The sequence below is a fragment of the Euwallacea fornicatus genome, chromosome 15 (genome assembly GCF_040115645.1).
Source record: "Euwallacea fornicatus isolate EFF26 chromosome 15, ASM4011564v1, whole genome shotgun sequence".
Lineage (NCBI taxonomy): Eukaryota > Metazoa > Arthropoda > Insecta > Coleoptera > Curculionidae > Euwallacea > Euwallacea fornicatus.
The window spans coordinates 4,596,569-4,619,999 of NC_089555.1; the positions used below are offsets into that span (position 1 = coordinate 4,596,569).

The 23,431-nt window shown below is 47.5% G+C and overlaps 17 non-coding genes and 3 pseudogenes across 17 annotated transcripts; 1 reads left to right on the forward strand and 19 right to left on the reverse strand.

Annotated features, from left to right (window-relative positions):
* Positions 1-11,387: 11,387 nt before the first annotated feature.
* LOC136343841 (5S ribosomal RNA) lies at positions 11,388-11,507 on the forward strand (annotated as a pseudogene).
* Positions 11,508-15,862: 4,355 nt separating this feature from the next.
* On the reverse strand, positions 15,863-15,980 carry LOC136343835 (5S ribosomal RNA). The gene has a single exon (XR_010732859.1). It is a non-coding gene; the product is annotated as a 5S ribosomal RNA (ribosomal RNA).
* A 1,133-nt stretch (positions 15,981-17,113) lies between these two features.
* LOC136343833 (5S ribosomal RNA) lies at positions 17,114-17,231 on the reverse strand. Its single transcript, XR_010732858.1, has one exon. It is a non-coding gene; the product is annotated as a 5S ribosomal RNA (ribosomal RNA).
* A 60-nt stretch (positions 17,232-17,291) lies between these two features.
* LOC136343825 (5S ribosomal RNA) lies at positions 17,292-17,409 on the reverse strand. Its single transcript, XR_010732850.1, has one exon. It is a non-coding gene; the product is annotated as a 5S ribosomal RNA (ribosomal RNA).
* Positions 17,410-17,649: 240 nt separating this feature from the next.
* LOC136343837 (5S ribosomal RNA) lies at positions 17,650-17,767 on the reverse strand. The gene has a single exon (XR_010732861.1). It is a non-coding gene; the product is annotated as a 5S ribosomal RNA (ribosomal RNA).
* Positions 17,768-18,185: 418 nt separating this feature from the next.
* On the reverse strand, positions 18,186-18,303 carry LOC136343840 (5S ribosomal RNA; annotated as a pseudogene).
* Positions 18,304-18,362: 59 nt separating this feature from the next.
* Positions 18,363-18,482, reverse strand: LOC136343842 (5S ribosomal RNA; annotated as a pseudogene).
* Positions 18,483-18,542: 60 nt separating this feature from the next.
* Positions 18,543-18,660, reverse strand: LOC136343843 (5S ribosomal RNA). The gene has a single exon (XR_010732864.1). It is a non-coding gene; the product is annotated as a 5S ribosomal RNA (ribosomal RNA).
* Positions 18,661-18,900: 240 nt separating this feature from the next.
* Positions 18,901-19,018, reverse strand: LOC136343844 (5S ribosomal RNA). Its single transcript, XR_010732865.1, has one exon. It is a non-coding gene; the product is annotated as a 5S ribosomal RNA (ribosomal RNA).
* Positions 19,019-19,437: 419 nt separating this feature from the next.
* Positions 19,438-19,555, reverse strand: LOC136343845 (5S ribosomal RNA). Its single transcript, XR_010732866.1, has one exon. It is a non-coding gene; the product is annotated as a 5S ribosomal RNA (ribosomal RNA).
* Positions 19,556-19,795: 240 nt separating this feature from the next.
* On the reverse strand, positions 19,796-19,913 carry LOC136343826 (5S ribosomal RNA). The gene has a single exon (XR_010732851.1). It is a non-coding gene; the product is annotated as a 5S ribosomal RNA (ribosomal RNA).
* A 59-nt stretch (positions 19,914-19,972) lies between these two features.
* LOC136343836 (5S ribosomal RNA) lies at positions 19,973-20,090 on the reverse strand. Its single transcript, XR_010732860.1, has one exon. It is a non-coding gene; the product is annotated as a 5S ribosomal RNA (ribosomal RNA).
* A 60-nt stretch (positions 20,091-20,150) lies between these two features.
* On the reverse strand, positions 20,151-20,268 carry LOC136343827 (5S ribosomal RNA). Its single transcript, XR_010732852.1, has one exon. It is a non-coding gene; the product is annotated as a 5S ribosomal RNA (ribosomal RNA).
* A 598-nt stretch (positions 20,269-20,866) lies between these two features.
* On the reverse strand, positions 20,867-20,984 carry LOC136343832 (5S ribosomal RNA). The gene has a single exon (XR_010732857.1). It is a non-coding gene; the product is annotated as a 5S ribosomal RNA (ribosomal RNA).
* A 59-nt stretch (positions 20,985-21,043) lies between these two features.
* On the reverse strand, positions 21,044-21,161 carry LOC136343838 (5S ribosomal RNA). The gene has a single exon (XR_010732862.1). It is a non-coding gene; the product is annotated as a 5S ribosomal RNA (ribosomal RNA).
* A 60-nt stretch (positions 21,162-21,221) lies between these two features.
* Positions 21,222-21,339, reverse strand: LOC136343828 (5S ribosomal RNA). Its single transcript, XR_010732853.1, has one exon. It is a non-coding gene; the product is annotated as a 5S ribosomal RNA (ribosomal RNA).
* A 59-nt stretch (positions 21,340-21,398) lies between these two features.
* On the reverse strand, positions 21,399-21,516 carry LOC136343839 (5S ribosomal RNA). Its single transcript, XR_010732863.1, has one exon. It is a non-coding gene; the product is annotated as a 5S ribosomal RNA (ribosomal RNA).
* Positions 21,517-21,576: 60 nt separating this feature from the next.
* LOC136343829 (5S ribosomal RNA) lies at positions 21,577-21,694 on the reverse strand. The gene has a single exon (XR_010732854.1). It is a non-coding gene; the product is annotated as a 5S ribosomal RNA (ribosomal RNA).
* Positions 21,695-22,471: 777 nt separating this feature from the next.
* Positions 22,472-22,589, reverse strand: LOC136343830 (5S ribosomal RNA). The gene has a single exon (XR_010732855.1). It is a non-coding gene; the product is annotated as a 5S ribosomal RNA (ribosomal RNA).
* Positions 22,590-22,828: 239 nt separating this feature from the next.
* On the reverse strand, positions 22,829-22,946 carry LOC136343831 (5S ribosomal RNA). Its single transcript, XR_010732856.1, has one exon. It is a non-coding gene; the product is annotated as a 5S ribosomal RNA (ribosomal RNA).
* Positions 22,947-23,431: the final 485 nt, after the last annotated feature.

Here is a 23,431-nt window from a genome sequence, read left to right on the forward strand (position 1 = left end):
CTTGTTAAAAGGGTTACTGGAAAGTACGCTTATTGATTTGATTTGACGACGTTTATTGGCGATCTTCCGTGATCGTTTTGTCCTGCTCGGACTCGCATTCCCGACGGTTTCGGGCGTCCCGACGCTGTTGCTCGGTTCTCCTCGCGACTCTCGCGGCATTTAGGGCGTCGCGGAATTTGGAACAGCCGCTGCTCCCAGGCCAATGGCCCTTCACTTTGCAGAGGACGCACGTGCAGTCCTCTACTTTTTTGGGGCATTTGTTCCCCCGATGGTCCGGTTTTCCGCACCGGAAGCAGCATTTCCTGCGATCAGGACCGCTGCAATTGGGCGCCGCGTGGTCGTATGCCCAGCATCTTGAGCATCGTTCGACTTGCAAATGCTTCTCTAGCTTGCATCTTACAAGCCTGACTCGTAGGTATCCCCCCAAAATTTTTTCCGCAAGCTCCTCAGGGAGCCTCACGGTTACGGCCTGCTCCGATTTCGCGTAGGGCCTCATTTCTCCGATCGTTACCTCCGTTTCTTTAAGCTCCGGAGCCGCGACTTTTAGGGCTTTCAGGACCTCTGCTGTAGAGGCCGAAGCATCCATCCCCCTTATGAAAATGGAAGTTTTTGACTTCCTTTCCCTCAGCAGGTGGACGCTTTCTTTCCCTAGGAACTTTTCGATGTCCCTGCCGATTTTCTCGAGCGCCGATTCGTCTTTGTCAAGAGTAATGACGAGGTTTCCCTCGTCATTAGTCTTGATGGTCTTAATCTTGTCCCTGCTGGTGTTTTCCCCTAGGGACGAGTTGATTTTCTTTATAATTTCCGCTGTCGCCTCTTTCTGTTTATTCACGACTATGGCGTACGTCACGAAGTTCTTTTTTTTTGTTTTGGGGGGTTTGCTTGTCCTCCGACGTCTTTGCGCGGGTCGTAAAAATCCGCACTTTAGGCCCATCCCGGAAAATGAACTGAACCATTTTCCGGAACGTATTCAAGGGTAAGCCCTTCACGTGATGAAGGGCTAGTCCTTTTCTATGCCTAAGCTCAGCACGGAGTTTTGACAATTTTTTTGAAAATGTCCCTTTTATCCGACGGGACGTTGACTTTAATAATCCTCTGACCTGAGGATTTATTTGCGGCCTTAGAGCGTATTTTCACGATCCGCTCCAGGACGTCGAAATCTTCCAGAGTCACGAGCTCCGGGTACCGATTTTTGTACAGTAACTGTACGCTTTCAGTCATTTCTTGGTCGTCTTTTTCGACGAGGACGACCTTCGCTTCTTCTGGAATATTATCCTCCAGTGGATTCCCGACTACTACCGACGTGGTCGTATAAATTGTGTTAGACTAATTCTTGGACTCGCACAATTTCCACGCTTGAAACGTAGTTTCTTGCGGAAGCGTAACGAACGCGGGTTCTTCGCCCGTTTGGGTGCTGATTTCCCGCGATTGAGAGTTAGCCGTCCCTTGGGTTTGAGATCCGGAGGACGCGACCGAAACCGATTTTTTGGCCATTTGGCCGACCCCGCCTGTATTTTGAAGAAAGGATTGTCCTTCTTCATACATCTTCAAGACATATTTCTGCAACTTCGTTGCAGACACTCTTATTTCGCGCGTCGTATTCCGATTAGCGCGGATCAAAGACATTAAGTTCCTGCCCTCCAGGAACATCGTGTTTATAAGGAGCTTGAGCTCCTCGACTGGCTGGTTTGCCACAGATTTTTTTGGGGCTGTTTTAGCGATTACTGAGAGTCGCGAGCTGCCCCGCGCCCTTTCCCTCAATCTTAGTGAGCTCGACTCGCTATACATTTGCGGGGTCTTTTTTTTGCGCGGCCTCCTTTGGACACACGTCCCCGCGAATTCTTCTTCGCTGCTGCTTAGCAGCGTTGCGGCCTCCACAATGGAATCCATTGTGGAGGTAGTTAATTTTTTCTCGTTGGCCCAAGCACCAAAGAGACCCACGAAAATGAACAATGGAACAAAACAAAACAAAAAACACTTGGCGACCAGATGGTGCTTTAAAATGTACTAGTCGCCCCAAAAGGGACGATTTATGGAACTTCCTTAGAAAGCAAATGCCCTACTTTAGCAATTAAGGATTTTATGACTTACTCAGCTATTTGTTATGCACAAATTCCCTTGTAACTCACTTAATCCTTTTCGCATAAACTTCACGCACAGTTTCGCACACACCTCTCGTCTAGAGCGTTCCGTGGATGCCAAATTTGAATATATTAGACAACTTTGCTCGCTTCGACGAGTTAATTTGCGCCGGAGCGATCTTTACACGTCCTTTCGAGACGGTTGTTCGCACCGAACTGTGATGTTAGTATCTGGATGATTGACCGCCTGGAAACACCACGTGCAGTTGCTTTTTATTTTAACTCTTCAAGTAACTTCTGGTTTTTTATCGGCCCATGATACACTTATTACCAAGCAACTGCCATACCACGTTGGTCTACCGGTGCCCGTCCGATCACCGAAGTCAAGCGAGGTCGGGCGTGATGTTAGTATCTGGATGATTGACCGCCTGGAAACACCACATGCAGTTGCTTTTTTTTAAACTCTTCATGTAACTTCTGGTTTTTTATCGGCCCATGATACACTTATTACCTAGCAACTGCCATACCACGTTGGTCTACCGGTTCCCTCCGATCACCGAAGTCAAGCGAGGTCGGGCGTGATGTTAGTATCTGGATGATTGACCGCCTGGAAACACCACATGCAGTTGCTTTTTTTAAACTCTTCATGTAACTTCTGGTTTTTTATCGGCCCATGATACACTTATTACCAAGCAACTGCCATACCACGTTGGTCTACCGGTTCCCTCCGATCACCGAAGTCAAGCGAGGTCGGGCGTGATGTTAGTATCTGGATGATTGACCGCCTGGAAACACCACATGCAGTTGCTTTTTTTTAAACTCTTCATGTAACTTCTGGTTTTTCATCGGCCCATGATACACTTATTACCTAGCAACTGCCATACCACGTTGGTCTACTGGTGCGCGTCCGATCACCGAAGTCAAGCGAGGCCGGGCGTGATGTTAGTATCTGGATGATTGACCGCCTGGAAACACCACATGCAGTTGCTTTTTTTAAACTCTTCATGTAACTTCTGGTTTTTTATCGGCCCATGATACACTTATTACCAAGCAACTGCCATACCACGTTGGTCTACCGGTTCCCTCCGATCACCGAAGTCAAGCGAGGTCGGGCGTGATGTTAGTATCTGGATGATTGACCGCCTGGAAACACCACATGCAGTTGCTTTTTTTAAACTCTTCATGTAACTTCTGGTTTTTTATCGGCCCATGATACACTTATTACCAAGCAACTGCCATACCACGTTGGTCTACCGGTTCCCTCCGATCACCGAAGTCAAGCGAGGTCGGGCGTGATGTTAGTATCTGGATGATTGACCGCCTGGAAACACCACATGCAGTTGCTTTTTTTAAACTCTTCATGTAACTTCTGGTTTTTTATCGGCCCATGATACACTTATTACCAAGCAACTGCCATACCACGTTGGTCTACCGGTTCCCTCCGATCACCGAAGTCAAGCGAGGTCGGGCGTGATGTTAGTATCTGGATGATTGACCGCCTGGAAACACCACATGCAGTTGCTTTTTTTTAAACTCTTCATGTAACTTCTGGTTTTTTATCGGCCCATGATACACTTATTACCTAGCAACTGCCATACCACGTTGGTCTACTGGTGCCCGTCCGATCACCGAAGTCAAGCGAGGCCGGGCGTGATGTTAGTATCTGTATGATTGACCGTCTGGAAACACCACGTGCAGTTGCTTTTTTTAAAACTCTTCAAGTAACTTCAGTTTTTTATCGGCCCATGATACACTTATTACCTAACAACTGCCATACCACGTTTGTCTACCGGTTCCCGTCCGATCACCGAAGTCAAGCGAGGTCGGGCGTGATGTTAGTATCTGGATGATTGACCGCCTGGAAACACTACGTGCAGTTGCTTTTCTTTAAACTCTTCAAGTAACTTCTGGTTTTTTATCGCTCCATGATACATATTTAACCAAGCAACTGCCACACCACGTTGGTCTACCGGTGCCCCTCCGATCACCGATGTCAAGCGAGGTCGGACGTGATTTTAGTATCTGGATGATTGACCGCCTGGAAACACCACGTGCAGTTGCATTTTTTTTTTTAAACTCTTCAAGTAACTTCTGGTTTTTTATCGGCCCATGATACACTTATTACCAAGCAACTGCCATACCACGTTGGTCTACCGGTTCCCTCCGATCACCGAAGTCAAGCGAGGTCGGGCGTGATGTTAGTATCTGGATGATTGACCGCCTGGAAACACCACATGCAGTTGCTTTTTTTAAACTCTTCATGTAACTTCTGGTTTTTTATCGGCCCATGATACACTTATTACCAAGCAACTGCCATACCACGTTGGTCTACCGGTTCCCTCCGATCACCGAAGTCAAGCGAGGTCGGGCGTGATGTTAGTATCTGGATGATTGACCGCCTGGAAACACCACATGCAGTTGCTTTTTTTTAAACTCTTCATGTAACTTCTGGTTTTTCATCGGCCCATGATACACTTATTACCTAGCAACTGCCATACCACGTTGGTCTACTGGTGCGCGTCCGATCACCGAAGTCAAGCGAGGCCGGGCGTGATGTTAGTATCTGGATGATTGACCGCCTGGAAACACCACATGCAGTTGCTTTTTTTAAACTCTTCATGTAACTTCTGGTTTTTTATCGGCCCATGATACACTTATTACCAAGCAACTGCCATACCACGTTGGTCTACCGGTTCCCTCCGATCACCGAAGTCAAGCGAGGTCGGGCGTGATGTTAGTATCTGGATGATTGACCGCCTGGAAACACCACATGCAGTTGCTTTTTTTAAACTCTTCATGTAACTTCTGGTTTTTTATCGGCCCATGATACACTTATTACCAAGCAACTGCCATACCACGTTGGTCTACCGGTTCCCTCCGATCACCGAAGTCAAGCGAGGTCGGGCGTGATGTTAGTATCTGGAGGATTGACCGCCTGGAAACACCACATGCAGTTGCTTTTTTTAAACTCTTCATGTAACTTCTGGTTTTTTATCGGCCCATGATACACTTATTACCAAGCAACTGCCATACCACGTTGGTCTACCGGTTCCCTCCGATCACCGAAGTCAAGCGAGGTCGGGCGTGATGTTAGTATCTGGATGATTGACCGCCTGGAAACACCACATGCAGTTGCTTTTTTTAAACTCTTCATGTAACTTCTGGTTTTTTATCGGCCCATGATACACTTATTACCAAGCAACTGCCATACCACGTTGGTCTACCGGTTCCCTCCGATCACCGAAGTCAAGCGAGGTCGGGCGTGATGTTAGTATCTGGATGATTGACCGCCTGGAAACACCACATGCAGTTGCTTTTCTTTAAACTCTTCAAGTAACTTCTGGTTTTTTATCGCTCCATGATACATATTTAACCAAGCAACTGCCACACCACGTTGGTCTACCGGTGCCCCTCCGATCACCGATGTCAAGCGAGGTCGGACGTGATTTTAGTATCTGGATGATTGACCGCCTGGAAACACCACGTGCAGTTGCATTTTTTTTTTTAAACTCTTCAAGTAACTTCTGGTTTTTTATCGGCCCATGATACACTTATTACCTAACAACTGCCATACCACGTTTGTCTACCGGTTCCCGTCCGATCACCGAAGTCAAGCGAGGTCGGACGTGATTTTAGTATCTGGATGATTGACCGCCTGGGAACACCACGTGCAGTTGCTTTTTTTTTAAACTCTGCAGGTAACTTCTGTTTTTTATCGCTACATGATACGTATTAAACCAAGCAACTGCCATACCACGTTGGTCTACCGGTGCCCGTCCGATCACCGAAGTCAAGCGAGGTCGGACGTGATGTTAGTATCTGGATGATTGACCGCCTGGAAACACCACGTGCAGTTGCTTTTTTTTAAACTCTTCAAGTAACTTCTGGTTTTTTATTGGCCCATAATACACTTATTACCTAGCAACTTTTTTTTTTTTTTTTTTTTTTTTTTTAGAGGAGAAAAACCTTCCAAAGGTACCCGGCCTGATGGTCTGGCGACCGGGTTATGTGGGATTCGACTCATAGGAGCCGCCTACCCACTAAAAAACTCCCCTCTCTTCAGCCGGATCCCATCTGGCACCGCCGACTTAGCATTCCTTTAGACGGGGGGCTGTTGGAGATAAGAAACCACCGTGTGGGCTTCCGACAGATGTCTAAAACATCTCTTCCTCGGGGGAGCCTTGAAGCATCCTTTCATGCTGACCTTTCGCATCCATGATCCTCTCCATCATGTTCGTGATGGAGCTCCAACTTCTTTGATCCCTCAATAGGAGACTGGCAACGTTTGCAGGACTGATCGCGTCCCCGCATTCTTCTTCCGCTTGTGCTCTTAGGCCGTCAAACTTTCTACACGCAAATATTGTGTGTACATGGGAATCGGACTCACCGCAAAACCAGCAGTCATCGACGTTGGATTTGCCGATTTTCTTTAGGTACGTTCCAAAGACTCCATGTCCGGTCATGGCCTGGGTGCTGTAATAGTTAAGCGCGCCGTATCCCCTGTTTACCCACGCTTCAACGTCTTTTATAAAGATCTTGGCATTTCCCTCGTACTAATTCCATCTGCCTTGCCATTCAGGCATTAGACTCGCCCTAGCTGGAATCCTTGCACCATCCCCTCCGTTCCTTATGTCAATTCTCTCTCGGATCATGAGATCTATGGGAGCCATACCGGCTAGCGTCTGTGCTGCCATCGTGGATATGGTCCTGTATCCACACACTATGGCAATTGACAGCCTCCTATTGATTCTCTCCAGCTTGTTCAAGTGCACCTTTTTGGCCGTCACACACCCCCAGATTGGGGCAGCATATAACATCATGGAGATGCCCACCGTGGCCAAGGTTCTCCTTTTTTCTGTTGCGCATCCTCCCGTTCTTGGCATGATCCTGCTCAAAGAATTCACCACTCCATTCACCTTATCGGCCGTCATGTGGACATGGGTACCGAATTTGGTGTCTCTTCCGAAGTGCACTCCCAACAGCTTAACTGACTCACGACTATATATGATTTCCCCGCCCAGTCTGAACGAGAAATTCCTTAACTTCCTTCTTCCGGATAGCATGACCATTTCAGTTTTACTCTTGGCCACGGTAAGTCCCATATTTTCCAACTCTGATATTATTGCGCTAATTACCCTTGTTGTCTTTTGCTCTAGAACCGCACGATTTTTTGCCTTAACGACAATTGACAAGTCGTCGGCGTACGCAACCATCGTTACACCGGGTGGCGTGTCCAGCTCCAGTATTCGATTGTAATATATATTCCACAGGATCGGACCAAGCACCGATCCTTGCGGAACACCACAGCTCATCGGAAAAGATTGTATTTCAGCTCCTTCTCCTTCGACCACAATTTTCCTGTCTTCTAGGTAGGATTGGATCAGGTTTATCAGGTGAGTATTAATTTCCTTACTTTTCAGGGCTTCGACAATACCATCCCAAGGGACAGTATTAAACGCATTTGCTACATCCAGACAGACCATCGCACAGAAATCCTGATTTTTAACGCACTTGGTTTTAATTTCTTCGACCGTCGCCTTCACCATTTCCATGGCATCGACCGTGGATTTTCCCTTTCGAAAACCAAACTGTGACGTGGACAAAGTAAGTTTCCTATCTATTTCTTCATTTAATCTGTTACATATTATTTTTTCGTAGGCCTTTCCGAATGTATCTATCAAACATATGGGTCTATATTTAACAGGATCTTTCTTCTCTTTTTTAGTCTTTTCAATCAAGACCAGCTTTGCAGCTTTCCAGATTGCAAGGAAGGTGGCGTCCATAAAAAGTTTATTGTACATGTCTAGTAAAAATCCTTTATGTTGCATAGCTATTTTAATAAATATTTCCCCAGTTATCCCATCCGGGCCTGGCGCCTTTTTTGTTTTGAGATTTTTTAGGACCTCATCAAATTCTGCTTCGGAGATTTCCTCAATTTCGCGCTTCGGTACTAGCATCCTATTCCACTTGATTACGGGTTTATTCGGGAATAGTATCTTGATCTGTTCCCTAACCGTTTCGCAAGATGGCACTTTATAGGCACCTACTTTTAGTCTTTTGACTACAATTTGGTAGGCTTTTCCCCATACGTTCTCATTAAGTTCTTCGCAGAGATCCTTCTATTTTTCCCTCTTACTCTTCCATATTTCCCGCTTGAGTTCCTTCTTTTTACTTTTATAGGTGTCCCTGAGGCTGCCCAGTACCATCTCATCCGACGAATTTCGCGATTTCTTAGCCCTGGATAGGGTCCTGAGTGCCGCAGTGCAGCTATCTCTTATTTCTTTGATCCGATCATTCCACCAATAGACAGGAGGTCTGGTGAAATTTTTACCCCTCAAGTGCCGATCGCATAGGTTGCTTATTTCCTCAATTATTTCCCTTTCGCTCTGGCCATGATACTCCCGAAAGAGCCCCGGGAGTTCCCGTTCGAATCCCGAGCTATTATCAGGAGTAATCCGCCATCTTCTGAGAGCACACGTCCGACTTCCATTCGGATCTTCCATCTTTTCGCCGCTTATCCTCACGCAGAACCTCACGGTTCTGTGATCGCTCAGGTTTTCCTCCTCACTGTCTACCCTCCAGTTTATGATTTCTCTTACCACCTTGTCATTTCCAATCGTAATGTCAATTAGTGACTTTCCAGTTTTTCTTATGAACGTAGGTTCCTTACCAACATTGAGTGCCAACAAATTGTGCTGAGACATCCAACTTTCGAGCAATACTCCCCTGCTGTTAGTCAGATCAGATCCAAACACTGGAGTTTTAGCATTTAGGTCTCCCCCGAGGATAATCCTCTTGTTCCTAACTTTATGGATGTACAAAGATAAGTTGTCCAACAACGAGGCAAACTTTGAGTCCGGTTCGTTTGGGGAAAAATAACAAGAAAAAAGAACTAGTTTTTCCAACTCTACGAAAACAAAACCGTCTCCGGCAAACTTACTAGATATGCTCTTAAAATTAATTAGTCTAAGGAAACAATCGTTATTTACATCGGCAATATCGTAATTGTCCGCTTTGCTATTTGGCTCGCACCCAATAATAACATCAATTCCCTGATCCTTAATTACTTTATCAACTAGATCATGAGCTGCCTTACATCTATTAAAATTCAATTGTAATACTGACAGTGTCCGGTTGTTAAAAGTCTTAAACTTGAGGCGTCTATTTTCGTGGGCCATATATTTAAAATTTGGACGCAGACGATCTCGTAGTCCTCCTCCAATCCGCCACCGCGGCTTTATATTTAGGGCACTCCATACTCTGCGCCTTATGTCTTCTATTTTCTGCGCAAGCGTAGCACTTCGGAGGATTCTTGCACTCCCGCGCAAGGTGTCCCTCTCCGCAACAATTTAAACATCTGCCCTCCATGGTCTCCTTACTTTGGCACTTGATCGCGTTATATCCGTATCTCGAGCACTTGTAACATCTAATAGGAGTATCTGCCATTTCGATTATGCATTTGGACCATCCAATCCGTATGTGTCCACATTTGATCAGCTTCCCGGCGTGTTCAGTTGGGAGTCTGACGAACGCATGTTTCAGCCCGCCTCTATTGGTCCTCCTTGCCACACCTATCTTTAGATCCTGGACTGGACCACAGACTTCTGCAATGGCCTCAGCCACCTCCGGCTCCTCCACCGTTTCATCCAGATCCTTTATAAATAGTGTACTGGCCCGCATTACCAGCTCACTTACTCCCACCTGCTGTACGTTCATACTGATCTTTTCCAAAAATTTTGCCCTGTCCTCTTCCTTGCCAGCAAATCCCACATTAATCACACCGTTGGACACCTTTACATTCTTGACTTTAATGCCTATGTCTTCCACATTTATCTGCTTTTTTAGGTTTCTAACTACGGCAGCGTAGTTCCCTTTTTGAGCATCCGATAGCTTAATCCTGATAGTGTCCAACACCTTCTTTCCTGCCACAATATTCCACGCAGGTTCGGTCGCAGCCGCATCGGTTGCCCCGTCCACCTGCATGGAATCCTCCTTTTCTCGTATCCTCTCCAACCTCCTTTTCCTCGTAGGGACTCCGTATATACAGAGATCCTCTTCCCCTCCTTTTCCATATAGAAAGTCTAACATTCTTCTAACACCCACAGTGGTACTTGCAGATGTCGTGGCAAATGCCAGTCTTTTGCACTCCAATTCTTCAGCCTTATTTTTGATTTTTTTAAGTATTTCCATTACGTCCTTGATTTTATTATCTCCTTTTTTTCAGGTTCGATCTTGCACAGGAAGATATATCGGCTGACGCTTTCCCCTGCCTCTTCCCCCTCACCGGTAAGCATATCGTACTGTTTTAACGTGAATAGTTTTTTAGAAACCATCCCTCCGCTTTTAACCAATTTAGCCAGTTGGTTATTGGCCTCACACAGCTCATGTAGCAGCTTACTATTTGCCTCCTCAGTGTCGCAGATGATGACAACATCCCGGTCCTCCTGCTCCAGGATGCTGCCCCTCTCCGTGGACGTCCGCGTATAGCATTGGATCGGCCACCCAATCTTAGTTAATTCACAGATTTGTTCAATTTCTCCATTTCCATTTATTATCTCGCTAATACGTTTTATTTTAGGAAGATCTTCATCCGTGGTCATCGCCGTCTGAGTCCCAGTTGTCTCCGAGGATTTTTGGATGTTCTCCGTTACCACAGTCTGGGTACTCTGGTCCTTTCGACTTGGTCTGTCACCTAAAGACTCAATCAAGGGCCAAGTATCTTCGCTATTAATCATCTTAGATTTCTTTTTTAAGGCGGCAATGCCATCCTTAATTTCCTTTTTAGTATTAATATTTCGGGACACATGTCCCGAAATATTTTTAATCATCTCATCCATTTTCATTAGAGCCAGTTTCAATTTTTCCACTCTTTTCTTTCGTTCTTCTAGAGCTGCCTCCTCCTCCTCATATTTCCTTTCCTTTGTTCCAGTAGCTCTAGTCTGCATCCCGACCTGGCCCCCTGTCTGAGATGCTGAGAGGTCGCTTGATAACGGTCGGCGGGGGCCCTCTCGCTCGCCCGCCTCTCCGACCGGCACTAAGGTTTCCCTCCTTTGCGCCGTAACTTCTTTCTCCTGCTGCCGTGTCGTCATCATTTCAATTATTTGTGGTCTTCGTTCGGCGCCACCCTCCTAGACCGGCTGTGTTCACCATCACTACGAGCCCGGTCCCCCCGTTCCCCCCTACCCCTGCTAGTTTTGGTCCGCCCCGGCTCACTTGCCGGTACCTCCCATATCTGGGAGGCATCCCCCTATCCGCCACCTGGGGAGGCGCCTAATGGGGGACTAGCAACCCCACACGGGATTACCTAGCAACTGCCATACCACGTTGGTCTACCGGTGCCCGTCCGATCACCGAAGTCAAGCGAGGTCGGACGTGATGTTAGTATCTGGATGGGTGACCGCCTGGGAACACCCCGTGCAGTTGCTTTTTTTTTAAACTCTGCAGGTAACTTCTGTTTTTTATCGCTACATGATACATATTAAACCAAGCAACTGCCATACCACGTTGGTCTACCGGTGCCCGTCCGATCACCGAAGTCAAGCGAGGTCGGACGTGATGTTAGTATCTGGATGATTGACCGCCTGGGAACACCACGTGCAGTTGCTTTTTTTTTAAACTCTGCAGGTAACTTCTGTTTTTTATCGCTACATGATACATATTAAACCAAGCAACTGCCATACCACGTTGGTCTACCGGTTCCCGTCCAGTATTTGCCTAGCATTCGTTGGGTATAGTCAAAATTTTTTTGAAATTCCACGTGCTAGTAGTGATCTCCCAAATACAATACGAGAATTTCGTATAGTTTTTCTCTTCTCTGTGTTCCGTGTGTCTAGATAGGCGTCTGTGTGAGTGCGTTTACATCATCGCTTTATAGAGGTACCCCGGGAAGGGGACCCCTTCTCCCTCAATTGAACCCGTCGAATGGACAGTGAACTATCGGACAATGAAAACTGTGTGGAGAACACGGAAGTCACGGATATAAATGGTTCCTACGAATCAATACTATCCATAACGAGTAGTGATCCAACCACTGAAGTGTTTGCTGGTTTGACTGGCGCAGCCAAGCAAAGTCGCCTCACAAAACTTTGCACCCTGTTAAGGGCCAACAAATCCTGTCTGAGGTGTAAGGACCTTCTAGCCAAGGTAAAGAAAGCCCTTGACGAAAATACCTCTTTGAAGCTCCTCACGGTAGTAAATCACCTCCGTGCGGAGCATTCCAAAAAGAGGAAACCCACCACCGCCCTCTCAAACAGAAATAAACGACCCCAAGTGGCAACGAACGACCCTGAAAATACCTCTCGGAACCCAAAGCTCTCAAGCGCCATGGCCTGCTCAAAGGCTCAGACCTCCGAGGGCATTAGCCCCTCCCCCTCGTCCACAAATTTGCAAACTGATGCTCATCCTCCAAACCAGAGCCAAGACGGGTTCAGAACCCCACTCAAAACCATCAAGTGGGAAAACCTGATCCGCAACCCCGTACAAGTGGCCACGGCAAACCGATACAGGTCTCTAACGGACAATACGGCAGAGGACGAACGCAACGAGCAGATTGAGTATGAAACAGTGGCCCCAACGAGCCAACAAATTCACCGCAAGGTAACTGGTACGTTGCAAAAGAAAAAAGGCACTAACAAACCTCCCCCACTAGTTGTTCCAGGCAGGCTCACCCGTCACCAAGATCTAACCAGCAACATAAAGCTGATAGTTAAAAATAAGTTCACACTGAAATACGCTAAGAACTCCATTATAGTGTATGTAGAGGATGTAACCGACTGGGCTAACCTAAAAAGGAATTTCGAGGTGGGAAATGTGGAATTCCACACCTATGCCACGTCGGAGGAAAGAACCCATGCGTTCGTCCTTAGGGGGTTGCAGGGAGAAATTTCGCCAGAGGAGGTGAAGAGCGAACTCATGGAGGAGAACGGAGTTCCTGTTAAGGAAGTTCACCTCATGAAGACTATGTTTCGCCCTTTGTACTTGGTGGTGATGGATAGCTCCGTCACGCTCAGTAAACTACAAAACCAAGTAAAGATCGTCTCCAACGTCCGCATCACCTGGGAAAATAGACGGAACCAACGCGATATTACTCAATGCCGCAGGTGCCAAGTGTGGGGACATGTCGCCAGGAACTGCCACCGGAAACCTCGTTGTTCCAAGTGTTCCCAGGAACACGAAATAACACAATGCAATGAGGGAGCCGCCATTAAATGCGCCAACTGCGGAGACACACACAGGTCCTTTGACAAGAGCTGTCCTGTGTATCAGTTTAGGGTCAAAGCTTTGTCGAAGGATAAACTCGCTTATAAGGAAGCCCCCTTGCCCGTAAATCCAGCCTGGACGGGACGTCAGACATCCACGCAACGCCCGACCAACCTACCCCAACCTACGAGAGCCGAGTTTTCCCGAAAGCAACCAACATCCCCAGGACCATCTAACGCTCGAACGGAAGACTACGATGTAAACTTCCCCGATATCCTTGGGCGTAAAGGCAAAGGCAAATCGGTACCAACAATATCAGAGGTAAAAAGCGTAGGTATGCAAGATAAGTTCACCGCCTTGAAAGATAAATTTGCGGAATTAAATACTCTAATAAACATGGACGAGATGATGTTGGCTTTAGACCACTATATCTCCATGCTAAAAAACTGTAGAACACCCGAACAAAAATTTATTGCCAGTCGGCAATTTTTCACATGCGACATTCAAAATTTTAGAATATAGACTCTCTTACATTCAACATTATCGAGTGGAATTGCAACGGACTGAAGGCCAAATTGGGCGAATTCATCCACTATGTAAGTATTAAAAAAATCGACGTCGCTGTAATCTTGGAAACGAGATTACGCGACGTGGATAGAATTCGCATTAAACACTTTTCCATAGAGCGAAGCGACAGACGGGGCGCAAGGGGGGGCGGTGTGGCAATTGCCATAAGCACCCGCATCAACTACAAGCGACTTCCCCAATTCCTCACCAACATTGAGCACGTGTGCATCCGGTTAGAAACCGGTGCAATACTGGTCGGAGCATACGCACCCCCCACCAGTAACTTCACACCTGCTGACCTCAACGCCTTCTTCCCTCCTAACCGAGGGGTGTTGGTGCTGGGGGACTTTAATGCACGTCACCGCTTATGGAATAACAGCCGTTTGAATACTCGCGGCACGGTGCTGGCCGACTTTGTTTCAGACAGCGTGGACTTGCATCTGTTGTGCCCCAGCACACCCACCCACTTCCCGCCTAATGGAATGTCACCCACCACCATCGATCTGGGAATCAGCAGAGGCCTGAACGGTCTCTCAGATCTCACCACCGACAATGCTCTCAACTCGGATCATCTTCCGGTGCACGTTTCCTGGAACGAGTTCAGGGCACCACCAGGTGGCACAAAGTACTCCTATAAAGATTTCGACTGGAATCTTTATAGGTTAAACATTTCCAGGGCTTGTGCGGTCTCAAGCCAAATTGAGACCCCCGAAGACTTGAACCGAGAAATCCGGAATTTGACGTGTACGATACAAAGTCAACAGAGAGCGTTGGCGAAGAGAGTACCGGATAGGCCTCCGCCCGACAATCTACCCTCCCAGATCGTTGAACTGATAAAGTTCAAAAACAAGATCCGGAAAAGGTGGCAGACTTATAGGCGGGACGTGGACCGCCTACGTTTCAATGCCCTCACGGCTACAATTAAATTTCAAATAACCATTCACAGGAACTAATGCTGGTCCAGGACGCTTCACGACGTAAATCCTCGAGATAATTCCCTTTGGAGGATTGCCCGTAACCTCCGAAGAGAATATCAGAAACTACCCGCCATCCACCACAACGGGGAGGAATTCGTGTCGGACTCGGAGAAGGCCGGGGTGTTTGCCCGTTTTCTGAGTGAGATTCATGCCGGAACCCCAAACACCGACCCGGAACAGGTTGTGATCGACGAGGTCGCCCGTAAATTCTCCGAAAGACCCTACCCCATCCCCCCCCATATTTTCCACTCCATCTTATGCTCCCCCTCCGAAGTCCACAAATGTCTGCGTCGGTTCCCGAACAATAAGGCCCCAGGACCGGACGGCATAACTTACCCCCTCCTTAAAAATTTACCCAGGAAAGCCATCGTCCAAATCACCCACATAACCAACGCCATCCTCAAACTACAGCACTTTCCGGCGGACTGGAAACGGGCTGTAGTAATTCTAATCCCCAAACCCGGAAAAGACCTCTCCCTACCCTCGTCATACCGCCCGATTTCCCTCTTGAACACCTTGGCAAAGTTAACTGAAAAGTTGATTTTGACAAGACTGAAGAAGATCGTGTCAAGAAAGGACCTTCTCCCCTCCGAACAGTTCGGCTCTAGGGCCGGACACAACACAACTCTCCTTGCGGCGAAGGTGGTCAACGACATCTACACGGCCTACAACCGCCAGTTGAACACCGCGATGCTCTTTCTTGACATGGAAAGAGCATTTGACACGGTCTGGCACGAGGGCCTCATATACAAACTCGCCGTAGTCCTCAATCTCCCCCTCCACTTTGTCTCTCTTATTTCCTCGTATCTAAGAGGGCGTTCCTTTAAGACAAAAGTCGAACAGTCCCTGTCCCAGTCCTGCCCGTTAACGTCGGGGGTTCCAGGCGGTCAATCATCCAGATACTAACATCACGTCCGACCTCGCTTGACTTCGGTGATCGGACGGGCACCGGTAGACCAACGTGGTATGGCAGTTGCTTGGTTTAATATGTATCATGTAGCGATAAAAAACAGAAGTTACCTGCAGAGTTTAAAAAAAAAGCAACTGCACGTGGTGTTCCCAGGCGGTCACCCATCCAGGTACTAACCACGCCTGACGTCGCTTGACTTCGGTGATCGGACGGGAACCGGTAGACCAACGTGGTATGGCAGTTGCTTGGTAATAAGTGTATCATGGGCCGATAAAAAACCAGAAGTTACTTGAAGACTTAAAAAAAAGCAACTGCACGTGGTGTTTCCAGGCGGTCAATCATCCAGATACTAACATCACGTCCGACCTCGCTTGACTTCGGTGATCGGCCGGGCACCGGTAGACCAACGTGGTATGGCAGTTGCTTGGTAATAACTGTATCATGGGCCGATAATAAACAGAAGTTACCTGCAGAGTTAAAAAAAAAGCAACTGCACGTGGTGTTTCCAGGCGGTCAATCATCCAGATACTAACATCACGTCCGACCTCGCTTGACTTCGGTGATCGGACGGGCACCGGTAGACCAACGTGGTATGGCAGTTGCTTGGTTTAATATGTATCATGGAGCGATAAAAAACAGAAGTTACCTGCAGAGTTTAAAAAAAAGCAACTGCACGTGTTGTTTCCAGGCGGTCAATCATCCAGATACTAACATCACGTCCGACCTCGCTTGACTTCGGTGATCGGCCGGGCACCGGTAGACCAACGTGGTATGGCAGTTGCTTGGTAATAACTGTATCATGGGCCGATAATAAACAGAAGTTACCTGCAGAGTTTAAAAAAAAGCAACTGCACGTGGTGTTTCCAGGCGGTCAATCATCCAGATACTAACATCACGTCCGACCTCGCTTGACTTCGGTGATCGGACGGGCACCGGTAGACCAACGTGGTATGGCAGTTGCTTGGTTTAATATGTATCATGGAGCGATAAAAAACAGAAGTTACCTGCAGAGTTTAAAAAAAAGCAACTGCACGTGTTGTTTCCAGGCGGTCAATCATCCAGATACTAACATCACGTCCGACCTCGCTTGACTTCGGTGATCGGACGGGCACCGGTAGACCAACGTGGTATGGCAGTTGCTTGGTTTAATATGTATCATGGAGCGATAAAAAACAGAAGTTACCTGCAGAGTTTAAAAAAAGCAACTGCACGTGTTGTTTCCAGGCGGTCAATCATCCAGATACTAACATCACGTCCGACCTCGCTTGACTTCGGTGATCGGACGGGTACCGGTAGACCAACGTGGTATGGCAGTTGCTTGGTTTAATATGTATCATGGAGCGATAAAAAACAGAAGTTACCTGCAGAGTTTAAAAAAAAAGCAACTGCACGTGGTGTTCCCAGGCGGTCACCCATCCAGGTACTAACCACGCCCGACGTCGCTTGACTTCGATGATCGGACGGGAACCGGTAGACCAACGTGGTATGGCAGTTGCTTGGTAATAAGTGTATCACGGGCCGATAAAAAACCAGAAGTTACTTGAAGACTTAAAAAAAAAGCAACTGCACGTGGTGTTCCCAGGCGGTCACCCATCCAGGTACTAACCACGCCCGACGTCGCTTGACTTCGGTGATCGGACGGGAACCGGTAGACCAACGTGGTATGGCAGTTGCTTGGTAATAAGTGTATCACGGGCCGATAAAAAACCAGAAGTTACTTGAAGACTTAAAAAAAAAGCAACTGCACGTGGTGTTTCCAGGCGGTCAATCATCCAGATACTAACATCACGTCCGACCTCGCTTGACTTCGGTGATCGGCCGGGCACCGGTAGACCAACGTGGTATGGCAGTTGCTTGGTTTAATATGTATCATGTAGCGATAAAAAACAGAAGTTACCTGCAGAGTTTAAAAAAAAAGCAACTGCACGTGGTGTTCCCAGGCGGTCACCCATCCAGGTACTAACCACGCCCGACGTCGCTTGACTTCGGTGATCGGACGGGAACCGGTAGACCAACGTGGTATGGCAGTTGCTTGGTTTAATATGTATCATGGAGCGATAAAAAACAGAAGTTACCTGCAGAGTTTAAAAAAAAGCAACTGCACGTGTTGTTTCCAGGCGGTCAATCATCCAGATACTAACATCACGTCCGACCTCGCTTGACTTCGGTGATCGGACGGGCACCGGTAGACCAACGTGGTATGGCAGTTGCTTGGTTTAATATGTATCATGGAGCGATAAAAAACAGAAGTTACCTGCAGAGTTTAAAAAAAAGCAACTGCACGTGGTGTTTCCAGGCAGTCAATCATCCAGATACTAACATCACGTCCGACCTCGCTTGACTTCGGTGATCGGACGGGCACCGGTAGACCAACGTGGTATGGCAGTTGCTTGGTTTAATATGTATCATGTAGCGATAAAAAACAGAAGTTACCTGCAGAGTTTAAAAAAAAAGCAACTGCACGTGGTGTTCCCAGGCGGTCACCCATCCAGGTACTAACCACGTCCGACCTCGCTTGACTTCGGTGATCGGACGGGCACCGGTAGACCAACGTGGTATGGCAGTTGCTTGGTAATAAGTGTATCATGGGCCGATAAAAAACCAGAAGTTACTTGAAGACTTAAAAAAAAGCAACTGCACGTGGTGTTTCCAGGCGGTCAATCATCCAGATACTAACATCACGTCCGACCTCGCTTGACTTCGGTGATCGGACGGGTACCGGTAGACCAACGTGGTATGGCAGTTGCTTGGTTTAATATGTATCATGGAGCGATAAAAAACAGAAGTTACCTGCAGAGTTTAAAAAAAAAGCAACTGCACGTGGTGTTCCCAGGCGGTCACCCATCCAGGTACTAACCACGCCCGACGTCGCTTGACTTCGGTGATCGGACGGGAACCGGTAGACCAACGTGGTATGGCAGTTGCTTGGTAATAAGTGTATCACGGGCCGATAAAAAACCAGAAGTTACTTGAAGACTTAAAAAAAAAGCAACTGCACGTGGTGTTTCCAGGCGGTCAATCATCCAGATACTAACATCACGTCCGACCTCGCTTGACTTCGGTGATCGGCCGGGCACCGGTAGACCAACGTGGTATGGCAGTTGCTTGGTTTAATATGTATCATGTAGCGATAAAAAACAGAAGTTACCTGCAGAGTTTAAAAAAAAAGCAACTGCACGTGGTGTTCCCAGGCGGTCACCCATCCAGGTACTAACCACGCCCGACGTCGCTTGACTTCGGTGATCGGACGGGAACCGGTAGACCAACGTGGTATGGCAGTTGCTTGGTAATAAGTGTATCATGGGCCAATAAAAAACCAGAAGTTACTTGAAGACTTAAAAAAAAGCAACTGCACGTGGTGTTCCCAGGCGGTCAATCATCCAGATACTAACATCACGTCCGACCTCGCTTGACTTCGGTGATCGGACGGGCACCGGTAGACCAACGTGGTATGGCAGTTGCTTGGTTTAATATGTATCATGTAGCGATAAAAAACAGAAGTTACCTGCAGAGTTTAAAAAAAAAGCAACTGCACGTGGTGTTTCCAGGCGGTCAATCATCCAGATACTAACATCACGTCCGACCTCGCTTGACTTCGGTGATCGGACGGGCACCGGTAGACCAACGTGGTATGGCAGTTGCTTGGTTTAATATGTATCATGGAGCGATAAAAAACAGAAGTTACCTGCAGAGTTTAAAAAAAAAGCAACTGCACGTGGTGTTCCCAGGCGGTCACCCATCCAGGTACTAACCACGCCCGACGTCGCTTGACTTCGGTGATCGGACGGGAACCGGTAGACCAACGTGGTATGGCAGTTGCTTGGTAATAAGTGTATCACGGGCCGATAAAAAACCAGAAGTTACTTGAAGACTTAAAAAAAAAGCAACTGCACGTGGTGTTTCCAGGCGGTCAATCATCCAGATACTAACATCACGTCCGACCTCGCTTGACTTCGGTGATCGGCCGGGCACCGGTAGACCAACGTGGTATGGCAGTTGCTTGGTTTAATATGTATCATGTAGCGATAAAAAACAGAAGTTACCTGCAGAGTTTAAAAAAAAAGCAACTGCACGTGGTGTTCCCAGGCGGTCACCCATCCAGGTACTAACCACGCCCGACGTCGCTTGACTTCGGTGATCGGACGGGAACCGGTAGACCAACGTGGTATGGCAGTTGCTTGGTAATAAGTGTATCATCGGCCAATAAAAAACCAGAAGTTACTTGAAGACTTAAAAAAAAGCAACTGCACGTGGTGTTCCCAGGCGGTCACCCATCCAGGTACTAACCACGCCCGACGTCGCTTGACTTCGGTGATCGGACGGGCACCGGTAGACCAACGTGGTATGGCAGTTGCTTGGTTTAATATGTATCATGTAGCGATAAAAAACAGAAGTTACCTGCAGAGTTTAAAAAAAAAGCAACTGCACGTGGTGTTCCCAGGCGGTCACCCATCCAGGTACTAACCACGCCCGACGTCGCTTGACTTCGGTGATCGGACGGGAACCGGTAGACCAACGTGGTATGGCAGTTGCTTGGTTTAATATGTATCATGGAGCGATAAAAAACAGAAGTTACCTGCAGAGTTTAAAAAAAAGCAACTGCACGTGTTGTTTCCAGGCGGTCAATCATCCAGATACTAACATCACGTCCGACCTCGCTTGACTTCGGTGATCGGACGGGTACCGGTAGACCAACGTGGTATGGCAGTTGCTTGGTTTAATATGTATCATGGAGCGATAAAAAACAGAAGTTACCTGCAGAGTTTAAAAAAAAGCAACTGCACGTGGTGTTTCCAGGCGGTCAATCATCCAGATACTAACATCACGTCCGACCTCGCTTGACTTCGGTGATCGGACGGGCACCGGTAGACCAACGTGGTATGGCAGTTGCTTGGTTTAATATGTATCATGTAGCGATAAAAAACAGAAGTTACCTGCAGAGTTTAAAAAAAAAGCAACTGCACGTGGTGTTTCCAGGCGGTCAATCATCCAGATACTAACATCACGTCCGACCTCGCTTGACTTCGGTGATCGGACGGGCACCGGTAGACCAACGTGGTATGGCAGTTGCTTGGTTTAATATGTATCATGTAGCGATAAAAAACAGAAGTTACCTGCAGAGTTTAAAAAAAAAGCAACTGCACGTGGTGTTCCCAGGCGGTCACCCATCCAGGTACTAACCACGCCCGACGTCGCTTGACTTCGGTGATCGGACGGGAACTGGTAGACCAACGTGGTATGGCAGTTGCTTGGTAATAAGTGTATCATGGGCCAATAAAAAACCAGAAGTTACTTGAAGACTTAAAAAAAAGCAACTGCACGTGGTGTTCCCAGGCGGTCACCCATCCAGGTACTAACCACGCCCGACGTCGCTTGACTTCGGTGATCGGACGGGCACCGGTAGACCAACGTGGTATGGCAGTTGCTTGGTTTAATATGTATCATGTAGCGATAAAAAACAGAAGTTACCTGCAGAGTTTAAAAAAAAAGCAACTGCACGTGGTGTTCCCAGGCGGTCACCCATCCAGGTACTAACCACGCCCGACGTCGCTTGACTTCGGTGATCGGACGGGAACCGGTAGACCAACGTGGTATGGCAGTTGCTTGGTAATAAGTGTATCATGGGCCAATAAAAAACCAGAAGTTACTTGAAGACTTAAAAAAAAGCAACTGCACGTGGTGTTCCCAGGCGGTCACCCATCCAGGTACTAACCACGCCCGACGTCGCTTGACTTCGGTGATCGGACGGGCACCGGTAGACCAACGTGGTATGGCAGTTGCTTGGTTTAATATGTATCATGTAGCGATAAAAAACAGAAGTTACCTGCAGAGTTTAAAAAAAAAGCAACTGCACGTGGTGTTCCCAGGCGGTCACCCATCCAGGTACTAACCACGCCCGACGTCGCTTGACTTCGGTGATCGGACGGGAACCGGTAGACCAACGTGGTATGGCAGTTGCTTGGTTTAATATGTATCATGGAGCGATAAAAAACAGAAGTTACCTGCAGAGTTTAAAAAAAAGCAACTGCACGTGTTGTTTCCAGGCGGTCAATCATCCAGATACTAACATCACGTCCGACCTCGCTTGACTTCGGTGATCGGACGGGTACCGGTAGACCAACGTGGTATGGCAGTTGCTTGGTTTAATATGTATCATGGAGCGATAAAAAACAGAAGTTACCTGCAGAGTTTAAAAAAAAGCAACTGCACGTGGTGTTTCCAGGCGGTCAATCATCCAGATACTAACATCACGTCCGACCTCGCTTGACTTCGGTGATCGGACGGGCACCGGTAGACCAACGTGGTATGGCAGTTGCTTGGTTTAATATGTATCATGTAGCGATAAAAAACAGAAGTTACCTGCAGAGTTTAAAAAAAAGCAACTGCACGTGGTGTTTCCAGGCGGTCAATCATCCAGATACTAACATCACGTCCGACCTCGCTTGACTTCGGTGATCGGACGGGCACCGGTAGACCAACGTGGTATGGCAGTTGCTTGGTTTAATATGTATCATGTAGCGATAAAAAACAGAAGTTACCTGCAGAGTTTAAAAAAAAAGCAACTGCACGTGGTGTTTCCAGGCGGTCAATCATCCAGATACTAACATCACGTCCGACCTCGCTTGACTTCGGTGATCGGACGGGCACCGGTAGACCAACGTGGTATGGCAGTTGCTTGGTTTAATATGTATCATGTAGCGATAAAAAACAGAAGTTACCTGCAGAGTTTAAAAAAAAAGCAACTGCACGTGGTGTTCCCAGGCGGTCACCCATCCAGGTACTAACCACGCCCGACGTCGCTTGACTTCGGTGATCGGACGGGAACCGGTAGACCAACGTGGTATGGCAGTTGCTTGGTAATAAGTGTATCATGGGCCAATAAAAAACCAGAAGTTACTTGAAGACTTAAAAAAAAGCAACTGCACGTGGTGTTTCCAGGCGGTCAATCATCCAGATACTAACATCACGTCCGACCTCGCTTGACTTCGGTGATCGGACGGGCACCGGTAGACCAACGTGGTATGGCAGTTGCTTGGTTTAATATGTATCATGTAGCGATAAAAAACAGAAGTTACCTGCAGAGTTTAAAAAAAAAGCAACTGCACGTGGTGTTCCCAGGCGGTCACCCATCCAGGTACTAACCACGCCCGACGTCGCTTGACTTCGGTGATCGGACGGGAACCGGTAGACCAACGTGGTATGGCAGTTGCTTGGTTTAATATGTATCATGGAGCGATAAAAAACAGAAGTTACCTGCAGGGTTAAAAAAAAAAAGCAACTGCACGTGGTGTTCCCAGGCGGTCAATCATCCAGATACTAACATCACGTCCGACCTCGCTTGACTTCGGTGATCGGACGGGCACCGGTAGACCAACGTGGTATGGCAGTTGCTTGGTTTAATATGTATCATGTAGCGATAAAAAACAGAAGTTACCTGCAGAGTTTAAAAAAAAAGCAACTGCACGTGGTGTTCCCAGGCGGTCAATCATCCAGATACTAACATCACGTCCGACCTCGCTTGACTTCGGTGATCGGACGGGCACCGGTAGACCAACGTGGTATGGCAGTTGCTTGGTTTAATATGTATCATGTAGCGATAAAAAACAGAAGTTACCTGCAGAGTTTAAAAAAAAAGCAACTGCACGTGGTGTTCCCAGGCGGTCACCCATCCAGGTACTAACCACGCCCGACGTCGC